At 40.3% G+C, this 10396-nt stretch overlaps 1 non-coding gene across 1 annotated transcript; it reads right to left on the bottom strand.

The window, feature by feature from the left end:
- Positions 1 to 9797: 9797 nt before the first annotated feature.
- LOC113834647 lies at positions 9798 to 9900 on the bottom strand. Its single transcript, XR_003483355.1, has one exon. It is a non-coding gene; the product is annotated as a U6 spliceosomal RNA (small nuclear RNA).
- Positions 9901 to 10396: the final 496 nt, after the last annotated feature.

Genomic DNA, 10396 nt, shown 5'->3' with positions numbered 1-10396 from the left:
TGAGAATCCCCCAATTTAGCAGAAGTTTAGAAGGGTCAAGCCATGTTCCAGGGACTGTGTCTAATTGACTCTACAGAGTCTGAATCCACATCAGACAGACGATGCTGTGATGTGGATGAACCCACTTTTCACAACATTTACTTTGGGCTTTGTGCATCACACAAAGGATCAGAGAAAGAACATTTGCAAAACTAAAAACGAATAAGCCCAGAACAATCTGGGAATAATATCTAAGTCTTAAACTGGTCCAAACTGGAACTCCTTCCTGGGAGGTGTCTGAGCTGTCTCACACAGTCAAATCAGAAATGCATGTGCCTTGCAATAAACAGCCAAATTGTGCATCCTGCCTCCAGCAGATAAGCCTTCACGGTTGTACAATGCTGTCTAGCAGGTAAAAGGAAAACCACTGACCCCACTGAGCAACCCACAATTCAACTTGAACACGAAAATACCAGATGGATTGAAAGTGACAGACCTAATAAGCAACTTCCAGAATCTGCATGAACCTAATTGCACAAAATCCTTCGTGCAGCTGCTTCTATTTGCTTTCTAAAATCCTTAAGCCAAACAACCTAGATCAGAGAGTCTCAGCATGCTCTTGAGCCACCCAAGCCATCTTAAATGGACTGTCAGGTTTATATGAACCAAGACTCCAATTAGGAATTATTAAGGAAATCTTCCAATAATCTGTAGTGGGCGAGGGGGTGTTGTTCCACTTATTGGAGGTGTCTGTGCCTCGTGGTTTATATTCTCAATAATTCTCTCACTCGATTTCCTAAAAGAAGCATACATATGTATTTTCAGTTAATGAAACAATAATGATTAAATGTCTTGACGCCCAAGGTGACTATATGGTTGGACAACCTAGGCCATACTTTTACTGAAAAACATATTTTTTGTTTTTTGTTGGTTTTTTTTTTCAGAATAAGCTACACTCAATTACTTGAGGATCTGTTTAATTTGATTTTCCACTGTTTTTCCTGTATGCTTGATTTCCCTTTCACAAATAATGTCACGCACTGGAAGAATCAGGCAGTGGCTGTAATGAGATGTAAGGGATGGGATAGTATTTTTTCTTCTTGAGTAAACCGTCCTCATTCTGTCATGCTTCCTTGTGACATTTGTGACAGAATGTTTGTGTCCCCCAAACAGCTGTGGAAATCCTAAAATCCTAATTCCCAGAGTGATGGTCTTAGGAGGTGGAGCTTTAGGGGAAATGATTAGCTCAGAAGAGTAAAATCCTCATGAATGGAATTTTTGAAAAAAAAAAAAAAACAGACAACTCAATTTACCCCTCTATAGAGAAAGGATACAGTGGTGAGACTATGGCCTGGAATCATATCCTCCCGAAGACACTGAGTCTACCAACATGAGACCAGGCCAGCCAGATTCAAAAGCTCTGGGATTTAAGTGTCCCTCACTTGTAAGCCATCCAGCCTATTGTGTTTTTATGATGGCAGTCCATGTAGACCCAGATAATGTTATACTGCAGATAACAGCTAGACTGCTCCAGAAGGAACCTTCACCCTAGGGAAGAAACTGGGGCTCTATTGCCACTCTTTGTCATGGGGACTTTTCCTGTTATCCAAATCCTACAAAGCCTCAAATGACACCTTGTTACAATTTTTGGAAACCCATAGTCCCATTGCAGATTAAACAAACTAACAAAAGCAAGACAGCTCCAAAGTGACTTTAAAATTCTTCAGTGAGTCAAGGAATTAAGGTGATTTTTTTTTCTTTTGAGTTTCCCTACTACCATTACTAAGCACAACAAAGAGGTACAGGTGGAGGATACACTGGAAACCCAGCATCATTCTTGACAGTAAACTTGATTTGTGGAAACAAGGTCTAATGTCTGTAGTGAATTTGCTGTGTGTTTGGTGAGGCTTCTGCTTCTCAGTCTGCTTTTGCCTGTGCATTATAGTACCTACCTGTAGTACCCACCCTATTTCCTGGGTAAGAAATGATACTTATCTCTCTTAACAGGCATATACATGGTGGCTGGATTAATTTGCATTCTCACTAATGGTGTATAAGGATCCCTTCTTCCCCACTTCCTCATCAGTATTTACTGTAAATCATATCCCTGATTATAACCATTGGTACTATGGAGAGATGGTATCTCAATGTGATTTGAGCTTGCATTTGTGTGGTGGCTGAGGATTTTGAACACCTTTTCAAATATTTGCTGTCCTTTTTATATATTTTCTTGAAAACTATCTGTTCAATTCATTAGTTCACATATTTTAAAAACTGAATTTTTCATATATTTTTATTATAATTTCCCCTCCTCCAACTACTCCCAGATCCTCTCCACATCCCACTCACCCACTCCACTGCCTTTCTCTCTCTCTTTAAAAAAACAGATTTTAAAATGAGATGGAAAACAAACAAACACATACACAAAACTAAAACTCATATAAAAACACAAAACCAGAAACCATAATATACAATCCAAAGACCACTAAGACAAAAAAATACTCTAATAAAGCAGTATGAGACCAAAAGAGTCTGTCTACAAAAGTACCACAGAGTTCATTTTGTGTTGGCCATCTACTGCTGGGCATGAGGCTTGTCCTTAAGTGTGGCTAATAGAAAGACTCCATTGGAGAAAACTATTTTTTCTTCTGCAAGTAGATGTCAATTGGAGATAGATTCTTAGGGTTGGGAGCTTGTGTCTGCTTCCCCTCTCAGCACTGGGACCCCTTCTAAATTGAACCCATACAGGCCCTATGCATGCTGTCACAGTCTTAGCTCATATGTGCATCAGTCCTGTTGTGTCTAGAAGATACAATCTCCTTGGTGTCATCAACCCCTTTTGGCTCCTACATGTTTTCACCTACTCTTCTGCATAAGCTCCCTGATCCCTGAGGGGAGGTTGTCTGAATTTACTCCCAACTACTGCAAGAGGAAGTTTCTCTGATGGTAGTTGGGCAAGACACTGATCTGTGTGTATAGTGGAATGTCTTTGGGAGTGGTGTTATTGGTATGTTCCCCTAACAGAACAGCAGTATTTGATTTTCTGCTGAACTCAAGGCCTATCTAGTCTCTTCTTGGTCATGTGAGCAGTTTCAGTCATGGGTTCTATCTCATAGAGTACATTGATTATTCTACTTTTCAATACACAGTGATTTTGTCCATATGAAATCCTGATATTTGCAGAAAATGACTGGAACTAAAGATCATTATGTTAAGCAACATAAGCAAGTCTGAGAAAGACATTACCACAGGTGTGGAATTACTCTCATGTGTGGAACCCACACTCCCACCTCTGTGTGTGTGTGTGTGTGTGTGTGTGTGTGTGTGTGTGTGTGTGTGTGTGTGTGTAACAAAGTAGAGAGGTATATCAAAGACAGAAAAAGGTAGTGATGAGAGTTGGTAATGGGACTGGGGAAAATAGATCATCATATTTTGCACTGATGGTTTTACCTCACTAAGGCATCCAACTTCCTCCTAGGTGATATTTCATTAACTATGTTCATTTATTCATTTACTCATTTACCATATATGTAATGATGCTGACAATGCTTCAAGACTTGTTCTTGCCACTGGGATTGTGGGCAGTACATAAAATGAGTTCAAACCCCTTGTTCTCATGAGGTATTCATTCCAGCAGCAATAATGGTGAACACACACACACACACACACACACACACACACACACACACACACACACACACACACACACACACAATAATGAATTATATGAGAGTGCCAAGTATACAAAACAGAGAGAGGATGGAGAGAGATAATGTGAGGCCCTCCACTTTAGAGGCAGTCAAAACAGAGGGTGTCAGAGCAGAAATCTGAATGAAAGAGGAAGGACACAGTGCACGAGGAGGGAAGAAAGTACACATGCAAAGGATCTGAGTGCAGAAGAACCTGGGGTGTTCTGGGAAGATAAAGGCCAGTGTAAACACTGAGTAAGCAGGGAAAGGAGCTTTAAGAGGTGGCTGAAGCAGAATCCAGAGGATCCACAGACCTGAGTGCCAATCTGCATTAGGGTCTGGATTATAAAGGAGGTAATGTAAGGGTTGGGACCTAGGTCCTGTGTTTTGCTTAACTTTAATTTATATCACACACACACACACACACACACACACACACACACACACACACACACACACACACACTTCATTGTCATTTGTAGATTAAACCACAAGGGAGAAAAAGGAAAAAGTCCAAAAGGAAAAGAACAGGCTATGAGGATAAATTCAACATTTGAAGAAGGAGTCTTCAGTCAGAGGGGCAGAATGTCTAGTTAGTATCAATGCCTCCTCTGCAACTGTCCCCTATATCCCCTTCCTACCATAGCTGAATGCTGGATTTGCTTTGAGACCTCAGATAGGCTACTTCACTCTATCTGTGCCTCTGTTTCCTTAACTGTAAAATATGGATGATAATATTATACTCTCTAAAGTTTATAAGAACTGTGAGTAAATCTAAGCAAAGCACTCATAGTTGACAATGCACAGTAGAACCCAGGAAAAAACTCATTACCCTCCTTGCTGACTTTATGGGGACCCATGATTTGCACTCACAGACCCTCCTTTTCTAGTGCATGAAAACACTTGAGTATGCAGGACTACATCATCGTCTTCTCCTGAAGAATCAGTATGAGACTGTGAATGTCCAGCCTTCAATAGCATGTGCTGAAACAAATCATTGCCAGGATGTCACAATTGCTATGTTCTTGAAGCACCTCAGAAACCAGGAAAAATTAACTCTCATTTTACCTTAAAAATAAATTTAAAAATTAGGATCTGATCAGTACCTTACTCCAGGGTGTAAGTGCAACAAGGAACTTAAGAATTTCTTGTGATCAAAAGCTTGTTCTGCCTCACTCTCTGTGTGAAGAAGGAACTCTGAAAATACTTGCACCGATGATGACATCGAGGGTGACAAATTGGAATGTATAATGCCAAATATCAAAAGTTCTGTGTTTTATCAATAGAAAAGTGTGATCCCTGTGCTAAGCACTACTGGACATTTAGCATGAGGCTTTGGCCCTTCAAACATGTCCAGTATGGATACCTTTAGGAATTTCTAACAGGATCCATTAGGCATTTTGCTTCTGCTTTTTGGGGTGTTCTTCTCATCCTGTTCAACACAATCATCTCTTCCGTTTAGCATTAGAAGATTGAAATTCATCAATTAGTTCTAGCCGGTGGTTACACTAACACTCTGGCCAGAATTCCAGACTTAATAAAAATACCCTTGAGATGGTTTTCACCTATTCCTTCAAGACAAGCTTCCTGTCACCTAACATCAGATCCTTTAATTCAGTGATTCATTACCATCATTAATAACAGTGTGAAGGTGTTTGTTTTCTAGACATGGTTAAATCCCTTTATTGTTCCTTTACTGTTCTGAGTTAAATGTGATGGTAATGACCAGAGTTATTAAACAATTCAAGCCAAGATACTGGATCAAATTCTTATAACAGTGAATAGGGTCTTGGAGGTATTTGAGTTGTTGGTTTGGAAGGTATTTTGGTCTACTGTGGTCTGATTTGAGATTTTTTTTTTCTCCCAAATTTGGTCACAATCTGAAGAGGCCATACCATATTTAATCTAATAATCTAAGAACAAGGGGCAAGGGATGCCACAGATCAGCCTTCCATCAGCTCCCATTGGGTCAGATTTGATAAAAATGATAGCAGCTTTTTCTTGATATGTTAATCTTACTGTATTGGTAGACTTCCTTAATTTTTTCTTTTAATATATTCATATATATATAATGTATGTGCTCCATGAATACATATTTTCATGTGTATTTGCATGTGGGCCAAAGGTCAAATTTCTGGAGTCTTCCTCAACTGATACCCACCTTTTTTTTTTGAGACAGAGTCTTTCATTGAACCTGAAGCTTGCTAATTCTACAAGACTAGCTGGCAAGAAAGCCCCAGGAATCCTCCTATGTCAACTTCCCCAGCATTGGGAATATAGGTGCACATGGCTTGTTCAGCTTTTTCACAAAATCCAGTCATTCTTACATGGCATACCTTTTAAAGACTAGGCTCCCTCTCTAACCTCCCTTCTTTTGCATTCCAGTCCAAAGCTTCCAAAAGATTATATCAATCCATAAGGGTAACTACTTTGATCAATTAAAAAAATCCTTCTTTGCCCAGTATAAATTATAAGAAAAAATAACACCAAAATGGTATAAGCAATACGGGAATGTTGTAGTATCATGTAGCTTTAGCATATCTTTAACAAAGCTGTCTGTACACAATAGAAGTACAAATTGCAGAAAAGAACACCTAAGATGATAATAAGTCTATGTACCCACCCTCTTGATGTAAAGACTTACTATTTAAAAAAATATGAGCTCTCGGAATCCACTTTGCTACAGGCCCCACTCACTATACTCTACCTTGTCACCAAAGAAGGAACAAAAGTAATATATGTAAACAAAATCTAGATTCCTTCTCTTGCCAGTAGCTCTCCCATTAGTCATTGCCTGTGCAAACACCCTTGAGCTATCTACTCCTGATGGATTGCTGACAAGTTTATTCATATTCTTTGTTAAGTACACAGAATTCTGAGGGCTTTGGAAGACATTATCCTGGGATCCTCGGGGAATATATGTAAAAATAAAGTTTTAAATTTCGTGTGTTCTAGCATGAGATAGGTAACTCATCTCAGAGTAAAGGAAATGGGGAAGTTTCCAGAAAGAATTGACCCTAGACTATAGTTAGTTGTCATCCATGTTACATTCATAGAATTCGTTCTCAAAATGGGCAAATTCACAGCTTACCTATTAATGGCTGATAAACCACTATGCCAACTATATTTTCTTGGATATGTGTTGGTGTGTGTGTGTGTGTGTGTGTGTGTGTGTGTGTGTGTGTGTGTCCACATGCACATGCATGCATGTGCATGCGTGCTCCAGCACATGTGTTCAGGTCACGTTGGGGTGTGTACACATGAGGCAAGATGTACAAATTCAGGTGTCACCCACATTTAGATTTGTTTTGTCTGATGCAGGGTCTCTCACTAGGACTTGGGCTCATCAACAAGCCTCAGAAATCTGCCTGTCTATACCCCCAAGGACCAGGGTTATAAGCATCTGCAACTATATCATGGTTTTTTTTTTTTTTCTTTTTTCTTTTTCTTTTGTTTTTTTTCCCAAGACAGGGTTTCTCTGTGGCTTTAGAGGCTATCCTGGAACTAGCTCTTGTAGACCAGGATGGCCTCCAACTCACAGAGATCCACCTGTCTCTGCCTCCCGAGTGCTGGGATTAAAGGCGTGCACCTTTCTTTTTAATATTCTTATTTCATTTTACATTCCAACCACAGTTCTCCCTCCCCTCCTCCCGGCCCTCTTGCCTCCTCCCACCCCCTCACCTTGCCCTTGACCCACCCCACTCCCCTCCTCCTCATGGATAAAGGCTCCCATGAGGAGTCAACACAGTCCGGCACAATAGATTAGGGCAGGGCTAGGCCCCTATCCCATGCTCTGAGGCTGAGCATGGCATTCCACCATGGGGAGTGGGCTCCAACAAACTAGCTCATGTACCAGGACAATATTGTGGTCTTACTGTCACTGACCATGGGATCCCACCCTAAGGAATGGGCTCCGACCAGCTATTTATTTATTTTAATCTGGGTCCTGGGGATCTAACTAATGTCCGCATGTTTGCAAAGCAAGCACTTTACTGACTTATCTATCTCCCCAGAATAAATATCCTTTTCTATATAAATGATAACTACTGAGAACATCTCAGGCTCTGAATAACTGAAGTGAAGCAGTAGATACTGGAAAATAACAGACATGACCCTGCTCATAGGAACATACTAGTTCAGGAAGTAATCAGCACAAAGAGGAACACGATCAAGTTGAGGACACTTCCTGTTCAGGAAAGCCCAGGTAAAGCAAAGAGTGTGCTTCTGTGCCTGGACTCTCAGTGCTGAGAAATCAGGCTGGGGCATTTCTGAAACCCATCAGCCCAAAGTCTAGCTGAAAATGATGAGCTTCATGTTTACTGAGAGAGCCTGTCTCAAAAATTAACCTTGGGAGGTGGGTGGCATCTAGAAAAGACATGTACTGCAAACCTCTGGCTTCCACATGACATACATGCATACACACCTGCTCACAGATATGCGCAGACAGCCTCACTAACAATTACATATACTACATACAACAAATAACACACATAGAGAAACAAGGTGAGACTCAGGAGGGAGGAGGGTAAGGCTGTAGATCTCCACCAAGGGAGGTTCTAATATGTTTGGAAATCGTAGGAGGGAAGGGCATTGGAACACATTTCCCAGTTCCTTCTTCAAAGAAACCAATTAGAGATGACTAAATCTGTCAATTAAGCTCAAAACTGTGGAACCCAGAGCATGGCTGCCAACTCCTGAAATGCTATGGGGTCACTATGTGGTATGATTCAAATTGTTGCTCCCAATCAATCTTACCCTCAATTTCCTCATCAGCAAAATCGGGATAACCTCTATGTGACTTGCAAAGCACAGCTAATTAACATTTATGACAAATGAAGAATTATATAACAGGTTATGTAAATGCATAATAGCACCAAGAACCAAGCTGCTTTGCCTGTAGCATTTAACTTGAAAAGAGATCTGAAAATACAAAAGAAAAGAAAGAAAACCATGGATGGTAAAGACAAAATAAATAAACAAGTGAAATTGAAAATGCTGTTGAGGACAGAGGAGGGCAAGTGGCCCCTTCCCCTCCCCTAGGCTGTCTAGAGGTATGGAAACTCTACAGTGGCATACAATTTTATTTTATAAACATTGTTCCAAACCCTCACAGTTTATTCTAGACAAGCAACGATGCTGGCATCCACTACTTGAGAGGATTCATGAAATCAGGCAGCTATGATAAGTATAAAAACCCCTTGTAATACTCTACTGAGGTCATGTCATTGTTGTCTTCATTGTTTTGAATAAAGGTCATTCATTTAACACCCGAATCTCTTCCATCATACTTTCCAAATGCTTACACATGATATTTGAGCATTTATATTTAATAATTAGAAAAAGAAAATGTGATTCAATCTGGTACAAAAAAATTCAAATGACCTTGGGGAAGTTATAAAAAAAAGATGATTCGAATTCAAGGAATTCTTTTGAGCCTCCTGTCCTACTGTGCCTCACTAATACTCTGTTATTATCACTGTTAACTTCACTCTTTCACACTAAGCAAGTGGGGGGGGATGTTTCTCAGAGAGAACCATGGACTCCTCAAGGTCACAGTGGTAGACAAGCTAAGTAGGAAAGATTTGCAGGCAGAAACAGGAGATTTGTGCCTCCTACTTTTGCCTCTTCACAGTTCTTTGAATTCTCTCTCTGTCTCTCACTGTCTTTCTCTGTCTCTGTCTCTGTTTCTCTCCCTCCAGTGTGTGTGTGTGTGTGTGTGTGTGTGTGTGTGTGTGTGTGTGTGTGTATGTGTATGTGTATGTGTGTGTGTTTGGGTGTGTATAGCTTGTGGAGGACAGAGGTCAACATCAAGATGGCATTCATCAGGTTACTGTCACCTTGTTTTACTGAGACAGTATGCTTCTCTCACTTGGCCTGAAAGTTGCTGATTTTGTTGGGCCAGCCAGTAGGGCAATAATCTACCTGTTTCTGTCTACTCAGCAAGATAATCACCACACTGAACCACCACACTGTTGCATGGGTTATGGAAATTGAACGCAGGTCCTCATCACATGGCAAACATTTACCACACTATTTCCCCAGCCTACTTTTGAACTTTGATCAGTCACAATACTGGTTTTCTCCTATGAGATGTGGGTGCAGAGATTCACATTGTATGATTCTTCTTTTAAAAATATGGAATGCTTCATTAATTTGTGTGTCATCCTTGTTCAGGGGCCATGCTAATCTCTATATTGTTTCAATTTTACTATAGGAGTGCTGAAGAGAGCACCATTGTATTGTTCTTATTCTCTAAGTGCATCTCCGAAATGGAGAAGCAGTCTAACATGATGCTATGCTGCTTGACAATTAAATAATGGTATCTCTTAACAGGTCTTTGGATGCATAGAGAGCAATGGTAACAGCTAGGGTAAGAATATGTGAGTATAGTACAGACATGGAAAGGTGTGTGGGCAAGTTATCCTCTGGATAAGTCACATTCTCCATAGAGTTTCACCAGGAAATAGGAATATGCTTGATTGTGGAAGTAAAAGTTATCTAGGCATGAAGGTTGTTGTGGATGAAATGAGAAATGTCTCCTCTAGACTTGTATAGTTGAACACTTGCTCCCCAGTTGACTGTGTTTGGGGGATTATGAAAAATTTCATTGGGTATTGCTGGAGGGAGTAAGTTACTGGAGTGGATACTGAGAATCTATAGCCTTCTTATCTCCTTTTTCAGTTCAGTCACTCATATTCCTGTTTGTGGTTGAGATGTGATCACTCAGC

Source organism: Cricetulus griseus, chromosome 3 (genome assembly GCF_003668045.3).
Source record: "Cricetulus griseus strain 17A/GY chromosome 3, alternate assembly CriGri-PICRH-1.0, whole genome shotgun sequence".
NCBI lineage: Eukaryota > Metazoa > Chordata > Mammalia > Rodentia > Cricetidae > Cricetulus > Cricetulus griseus.
Note: the sequence above shows the minus strand (reverse complement) of the source record. Positions and strands in the feature narration are given on the sequence as shown.